Below are 8,552 nucleotides of genomic sequence, written 5' to 3' on the forward strand. Positions count from 1 at the left end.
TTGGAAATAAGTTATTTCGAAATAACACGTCTACACACAAAATGTATTTCAAAATAGCATTTTGCTATTTCAAAATACCACGTCCACACTGAATGGACACTGATTCAGAATTAAGGCCGTCCGAAACCAGGTCAGGGTTAAGGCATCAGGTAAGGAGTGTCTTTGTGTGGCTGTTGCCTGAAGCTATCTGAGGCCTGTGCTTAAAGGGACACCTCCCTCCTCGGGCAGCCAGTTCTCAGGTGTCCCTGCTTGCTTGCCTGGCTTCCACTTACCCCTCCCTAACCCCCCTTCCTGCTGTCAAATAAAATACACGTATTTTCAAAAATATAAACTCTCTTTATTTAACAAAACTGGAGGGGGGGATGAAACTCTGGGGAGACTGGAGAAAGTAGGTGGGAGAGGGGAGAAGAGAGGATGGGAGAGGGAAGGGGGAAAACTGGGAGGAGGGAGCTGGAAGGGGGAAGCACGGGGAACAAGGGGAAGGGGAAGCTCAGGGCTCAGGGGTGGAGGTCTCGCCGGGCCAACTGCCTCCCAGCATGATGAGTGCGAGGGCCTTGGCATCCCCGGAGGGATGGGGAGGAGGGCTCGCCGGGCCGCCAGGTGCTGCTTTGGTACACCTGACATGTTGTGGTCGTCCTGTGGAGCCCTTGGGTGCAGGAGCATGTCCCAGGCAGGTTAGTGCACCCTGCACGAGCAGCTGGTGAGGCTGTAGAGAAAGAAGAGAAGTGGTCAGTTCTCCCTGGGGACGCAGTGAGGTGAGGTGAGGATGACCTCCCTGTTTCCTCTCCCATCCTTTCTCTATCTTGTCTATTTTCAGCGTACGTTCTTTAGAACAGATAGTAGTTCTTACTGTGTATTTGTCCAGCATCTGGTGAAATAGGGTCCCTCTCTTAGTTGGAGCCTGTAGGCACGAACAGTATACAAATAAATAATAATAAACTCAAGGCCTTATCCTGGGTACTCCCTCCAGGTTGTGTTAAAGCCTACCAATGCAATATGAAGAAGGATGTTTACACTGCCTTTGCCTTTCTTATGTATTCAAGAGTGACACTGTCAATCCAGGACCTTTCAGCATTGCTAGACTCACTTGAAAACTAAAATCATGACATATGATCTATTGATTAATGGTAAAGAACAGCCATAGAGAGTTGGGGTAATAGAGCTCTGGATTCTAGCTATGAAGTAAAGCCTGAGAATTATTCTGTATCTGGATTTTTTAGGAAGTTGTAATACTTACCCTTTAAAAGGAGACAGAGAAATAACAGACCACCCACTGAGAGCAACTAATTGATACATGCAATGAAAGGGACAGGGTGATGATGAAATAAAAGAACCCAAGGTTGGTAAAATGAAGGAGAGTCAAAGCTAAGACTAGCAGAAGGAAAAGTATCTATGTTTCAGTCATGTGGCTTGAAGCTCACCTCATGAATCTGGGAGATCGTGTGGACTAATTATCTCTTTTTAATGCCACTTTTGAAATGAAACAGCTCAGAACTGAGAAAAGCGTAAATTCCAAATCCATTGTGGATCACTGAATCATTTAATCATTGTTTTACTAATCGTCCCATTCCATCTGAACTCCAGCTGGCTTTTCACAATGAAATCAGTGAAACAAGGCTATCCATTAATACTCTTCTGCTGGAATGAAATGTTGGGAGCTGGAACTGGGGTTGGAATTCAGCCTTCAGTGTTAGGTGTGTTTCTTGCAGGGCTAGGGAGTTGTGTTGAGTCTGTCCACTGAAGACCAAAGACAAGGGCAGACTCAAACAGTTTATGAAGTCCCCTATCTGGAATCTGGACGTACTGTGCATGCCACATTGGAGCAGGAGAACAGGAACCTGAGTCTCCTAGGTCATCCTGACACTCTCTCTGGCCCAGGGAATATTTAATTAGCTTCAATACAAGAGATTGAGAGAGACCTGTTCCAGAATATCCCACAACCGTTCTTTGGATCAGGTGGAAGGATTTTAATCCTGGTCTCGCACATTGCAGATGAATGCCCTAACCATGGGACTTAAGGTTATAAACTGGCACCATTCCATCTTCTCCTTCCATGTTATATAGGTTTAGGCATGTTCAGAGCATGTCTATTGGATTGGCAAAGGTAAAATAGGCAGGGAAATGCCTACCGTGCGAAGCCCAAACTGCTGAGTGTGTCATTACTTAGACAGCTATATGCGGCAGGCCCAGGTGCTGAAATTTAGGTACAGGCAGTCCCCGGGTTACATACAAGATAGGGACTGTAGGTTTGTTCTTAAGTTGAATTTGTATGTAAGTCGGAACTGGTACATATTGTAGGGGAAACTCTAGCCAAACATTTTTTTTAATTTTGGATAGCATAGGGAAAGGTTAACTCCCCTCTAATGTTTGTTTTGCTGTCTGTTCCCCTGTTCAGAAGATTTCACATCTATTTCTGTCCCTATGACAAACTCAGGACTAAAGGAGTAACTCATCAAATACCAAACAGCTCTGCACCATGCTTTGAGCTAATAGCTTTATTTCCACACACCACCCAGGGTTCTAGGAGGAGGGTCCTTTTTTTGCTAACACAATGAGGCCAGCACTTTGTTTGTTTTGGTGGAGTCTTTGTTTGCCCAGGGAGCCCAGCATGTATAGGGGGAGGAGGGGCGGAGAGGCTGCTTTTGTCTGCTGTTCGGCAGCCTGTTGCTCAGGGGAGGGGGCAGCCTGTTGCTGGCAGGGGGGTTAGGGGGGGCAGCGGGCGTGGGGAGGCACTTTTCCTCTGCCCGGCAGCTCTGCGGGACCCCAGTCGGAGCCGGCCCGAGGAGGAGGAGGATCCTAGGACCCAGGTGAGCGAGCCCGGGAATGCTGCTGCGCATGTGCGAAGTTCGTATCTAGGGATCCGACGTAAGTCGGATCCATGTAAGTCGGGGACTGCCTGTACTTGTAACTTTAACAACAAACATCTAGACATTCTGGGAGTCCAAGCATCTACAGACTTAGGGAGCATCTGAACAGGAATTTTCTGAATGTCAGTGGCACCTCAGTAGTTTTGTAGTTTAGCTTTTATAATATAAGTTAGGTCTGTAGCTCCTTTTGGGTATGTCTACACTACAGCATTATTTCGAAATAGCTTATTTTGAAATAACGCATCTAGACACAAAATGCATTTCGAAATAGCATTTTTCTATTTTGAAATAGCACCTCCACACTGATAGGATGCTGAATCGCATTTAAGGCCGGCCGGAACCGGTTCTGGCAGGGCATTGGGTCAGGAGTTAACCTCAGGCAGAAGTCACACAAGGTATCTGAGACCTGTGCTTAAAGGGACCCCCCTGGACAGCCTGTTCTAAGGTTTCCCGGCTTGCTTGCCTATCTTACTGAGGGACAGCAAAGCATTTTTTCTCTGCTTGCCCTCACTCAGAACATCACAGCACTCTGCAGCATGGAGCCGGAGCCAACCCTGGGCACTCTGGTGCTGCTCCTGGACATGTTGCTGCGAGCCTGGCAGCACGTTCTCCAGGCAATAACAGTCTCCCTGGTGTGCCCCACTGGGGGCTTGTGCCGCATTCCTCCCTCACATCCTTCCACTTACTCCTCCCTTACCCCCCTTCCTGCTGTACAATAAAATACACGTGTTCATTACAACAAAGCCTCTTTATTGAACAAAACTGGGGTGGTGGAGGGAATGAAACTGAGGTGAGACTGGGGAAAGAAGGTGGGGGAGGGGAGGGGGAAACCTGGGAGGAGGGAGCTGGCAGGGGGAGGCCAGGGGAGGAAGGGGGAGGAGAAGCTCAGGGATCAGGGTTGGGGGTCTTGCTGGACTGTCTCCCAGCACTGCGGGTGCAGGGGCCTCGGCATCCTTGGGGGTGTGGAAAGGGTGGGGAGGAAGAAGCGGGAGGGGGAGAAGGAGTGGGAGGAGGAGCGGTAGCTGGGGAGGCAGCAGGGGCTGGAGCAGCAGGAGGCAGCAAGCTCTGCCCCAGGGTTGATGACCACTTGGGGGGCACAAACTGTCCTGCCACCTAGGATACGGTCCACGGCATCAAAATAGGGGCAGGGGTCTGGGTCTGCCCCTGGTTGGGAGCTGCCCCCTCTGGCTCTGGCATACGCCTGCTGCAGCTCCTTTATTTTCATGCGAAACTGCTCCTGGGTTCGTATGTGGCCTTTGGTCACCAGGCTGGCAGCCATCCACCTGTAGACGGTTGTGTTCCTCTGTTTAGTGTGGAGATCATGGACATTGGAGGCATCCCCCAAACCTGAATTAGGTCCCTGATCTCTGCACTGGACCAGGCAGGCTTCTGGGAGCTGGCAGACTGGTCCTGGGGAGCAGTGGAGGGCTGGCTAGCACTGGCTGCCTGGCTCATGTTGGGGCCACTGGGTCAGGTGCAGCAAGTTCTGACTCTGGGCTGGTAGGCTTGGAGCTGGCACAGGCACTGTGGCCAGAGTCTACCCCTTTAAGGGCTCCGGGGATGGGGGGAGGGAGAGGAGTTTTGGTTGTGCCCAGAGTGGCCACCAGGGCACCCTGGGAAGGGCTGGAGACCCCCTATTTCAAAATGTGTCTACACCGCTCTTATTTTGAAATAGCAATTTCGAAATGGGCGCTATTCCTCATGGAATGAGGTTTACCAATTTTGAAATAAGCACTCCGTTATTTTGATTTAATTTCAAAATAGCGGTTTGGCTGTGTAGACTCAGGTAAAGTTATTTCAAAATAACGACTGTTATTTCAAAATAACTTTGCTGTGTAGACATACCCTTGGTGTATTTAGCCCTATGACTCCTTGAGTGAAATTTTGCCAGGACCCTAAACATCTAGCTACACTCCTGGGGCATGTTCCTCACAAACAGGCAAGAATTGGAATTGTTAAATGCCCCATCCCTGTTTGAAACATTTGCTCATCTTTTTGAACTAATATGCCTGCAGTGGCTCAGGTATACATCCGCCTTGTCCAAGATGGAGTATATGAGCTAGAGGGAATTGGACGGTAGCACAGCACCAGATGCTCTGCTCCTACAGTGTCTCCCCTGACTTCTGTCATCCTGGGGCCAAATCTAAGGTCACTTTCTTGGCAGAAATCTGGATGGACTGTGGCCATAGTGCCACCTTACCAGATGGCAGAATTCTCTTAGAGCATAGAGCACCCAGCTGCAGTATGGAGGATGTAGCCATGATAAATGCAAGATCATTGATCAACACAGATGGGTCTTTGCAGATTTCTATGGATGAAGCCTCAGTGCTGGCTATTCCATCCATTAATCAGAAAGATAGTTAACCTACTGCCCTGTTTGAAGAAGAGATGGAGAGAGATTACAACACAATTGTTAATGCCTTTCTAAAGATAGTATTCTCATTTAACTCAATCGTTTAATGCAAATGTGGTCTACTTGCTTGTGATGTGGCATAGATATTACAACTTGAGGCTCTGGATGATAATGCCTATATCATCTACTCACAGAGATTATAGACACAAGACTCAAATGGCTGGGTTTGGTTCTTATTGTACATCCTCTGGTGCTTGTAAGAAGCTTCCTCTAGAGGTCAGACATACCAGGAGTCCGGAGACCTGAATTCTATTTCCAGCTCTGCCTTGCAATTATCTCATGACCACAGCCTGTCCCTTAACCTCTTGGTACCTCAGTTTAATAAACATCTATTTCTGTGTCAAGGAACTGAAAATAAGAACCAGGGAGGAGTCCTAATGGACATTGCCAACCTGAATTTAAAGTGAAACCCTCACTAGGCAGGGGCACCTCCGTGACTGGAAATGTGCGCACCCTTTGGGTTTAAATATTGGACAGAGTTTTTCAGCTTCCAACTCCTCCTTCTAAGACAGAGGACAAAAGCAGAGAAGCGAATCTTCTTCTAAGGCCCCTTAAGTAGAAATATACTAATGTGTGTATCCCGTGTACCACAAAGCTTTTTGTACTAGCGACTGCTACCCCATTAGCTTAACAACTGAGAGGAGGGATAGTGGTCAGCGTGTGAATGCTAAGTACCTTTTAACAGCTGCATATCTCTGACATCTTGGGAAATTATTTCTTTTGGTGCCATTATTGCAAAGCAGATCTGCTTGGACTCCTTTATTGCTCCTCTAAAGAACATGTTGTTTCCAGCCCACCCTCCATTTATATCAGCATGGAAGACACACACTCAGACACACAAAGACAAAAATCCTACATGTTTAAATAATGAAGGATTGATTTCACCTGACAAAAAGCCAGGAAATTAACAACTAAGAGCTGACATGCCATGCATAATGTACTGTCAGGTTTTATTCTGTGTATACGCATGACTCTTCTTTTGTGGGTTTCTTTAATGTTAATTTTAAAGAACTTCAACATTAAACAAACTTGAAAGACAAGAACATTAACAGAACTAGACAGTGTCCTTATAAACAATAATGGCAATACCAGCAGCTACTATATATTATAATCCATCTTGACATAATGTACATCAGTTTCCTAGGGCTATTTATCATGACCTTTATAATGCCAATGCTAATGGATTTGTACCTTATGCCCCTCCTTCCTTTATGATGTCAGACCATTTTTATTGGTTGAAAGGGACTATTTCATGATGGCATCATCAGAGGGAGTAGAAGAGACCTCAGGAAGTATAATACTTGGACACACTATGCGGTATGAACCACAAAGGACAATTGCACTGTGCATTTCTATAAGGACTTTCGTCTAAGGATCTCGAAGTGCAATGCAAATATTAATTAATCAAGCCTGTATGATAAAACAACCACTGTTGAATTTCCCAATAAAAATTATGACAGAAGTTGGGGGTGCCAGGATTGTCTGCTAGTATTTGGAAGGTGCTATTGATATTGAGGCACATTAATTTTTTAGACTGGTCTATTCTATTGAAATAATACAATGAAACTATAACAAAGGAAAATAATAGGGTCATCTGCTTGACACTGATTCTCTACTTTCCTCACCACTGTAGCTTCTTCCATGGCAGCTGCCCTCTTCAAGAGCAATAGAGCTACCCAGAGTAAGATTGGTGGCAGCTAGAGACAAGGCTTTCTTGGTGGCTGCTCTCTGTCCGTGAAACTGAAGAATCCTGACTAGTGGGAATCTTACTGCTTTCAGGCCTGTGTCCCAAAGATCCATCTCCGTGCGTTAGCTTTCCCTCAGCAGTAACAACAAAACAACCCAGCAGACAAACCTATAACTGCTGCTCTATATCATCCTTCTGGCTGGGGATGAGAGCATCACCCAGCAGTGAACCACATGGTAGGCACTCTGACATCTCAGTGGCAGAAAAGCAGAACCCACAGCATAGCAAGATTTGGTCATAGTTTGGATTTGAGGGGTGAAAGAGATAGAGGAGGATCCCCAGTTTTTAAGTGATGTAGTGTCTAAACTTATACCCGGACCAATCTAGCAACCTCTTTCTGGTATTGCCATACCCAGAACTGAATATGGTATTATAGTTGTTTCACAAGCACCTTACAGAGAAGTCCAGGATATGGTGCATGTGATATGCCACCCACATCACATTGAAATTGTGTTGACTTTTGCCATTCTGTCTCATTGTTAACTCATCTCACCTGCTGTTCATGGTCATCTCCATGTCTTTTTTAGCATTTCTGCTTTCCATATATCACTCTGCAACTGAATGTCTTAGATTTGAATAATTATTCACCAGATTAATCAGATTGAGTGATATTTCCTGTCTATAGATTTCTGTCCTCTGGATCCGTTTTATGATATCTTTGTCCTTACAGTCCTTTGTAATACTTTCACAGAACTTTCATGTGTTCATTATATTAAACTATGGTTTTTTTCTCTCATCTTCCAAATACCACATCAGTTACTCTGGAGATAGTTATGATTAATTCTCACAGACAATGATGACCTCAGGTGAGGAATAAGCACCTGACAGAGAGAAACTGGTAAGAAAGAAAGATCCTGTTTTTATGAAAATAGCCTTAGTTCATTTGAAAATAACAACTAAATTGTCTCTAAAATGAATGTTGCTCTTTTTTTTATCAGAAGGAATCATCTGCTAATAATTTCTCACATTTCTATATCACCATTCATCCCAAAACGCATTATAAATTATTCAACGCATTATTCCTCATCCTCAAAACCTTCCAGAGGTTTGGCCCAAGAGACCTGAGAAATTGTCTCATTCTCTGTGATCCTGACCTCCACAGCAACTGTCAACTCCAAAAAGGGGATTTGTATGAGCAGACCACAGAGCTTCCTCAGCAACTGGCTTCCAAATATAGAACTCATTCCCAAAAGTCCCCAGAGCAAAATGCTGAAACACCAACCCAAACAAAATCTGCAAAATAAAGTTCAGTCATAGCTGGAAGGAAAAAGAGAAATATATCTTTCTATTATATACATCGTAAGTTTAGAAGGCACTCAGATTTCACTGTAATAGGGATTCTATAAGAGTTCGGACAAAGGAGGCCAGGTGATTGAGTGAATATTGTATTCAGTGGGTTTTCTGTGTGAGGGGGGTGATGTTATTTGCAAAATGTCCTTAAAGAAAATCACTATTTTTTTACTATGTGTGCCATTCAGAATAATTCTTGGTCCCTTGCTCATTCACAGACATTCAGTATTCAAAC

General features: G+C 45.3%; 1 long non-coding RNA gene across 1 annotated transcript; it reads left to right on the top strand.

Annotated features, from left to right (window-relative positions):
- Positions 1-6,534: 6,534 nt before the first annotated feature.
- Positions 6,535-8,282, top strand: LOC112546187 (uncharacterized). The gene is made up of 4 exons (XR_012902388.1): positions 6,535-6,597; positions 6,914-7,203; positions 7,784-7,865; positions 7,966-8,282. It is a non-coding gene; the product is annotated as an uncharacterized LOC112546187 (long non-coding RNA).
- Positions 8,283-8,552: the final 270 nt, after the last annotated feature.

This window comes from Pelodiscus sinensis, chromosome 3, assembly GCF_049634645.1.
Source record: "Pelodiscus sinensis isolate JC-2024 chromosome 3, ASM4963464v1, whole genome shotgun sequence".
Lineage (NCBI taxonomy): Eukaryota > Metazoa > Chordata > Testudines > Trionychidae > Pelodiscus > Pelodiscus sinensis.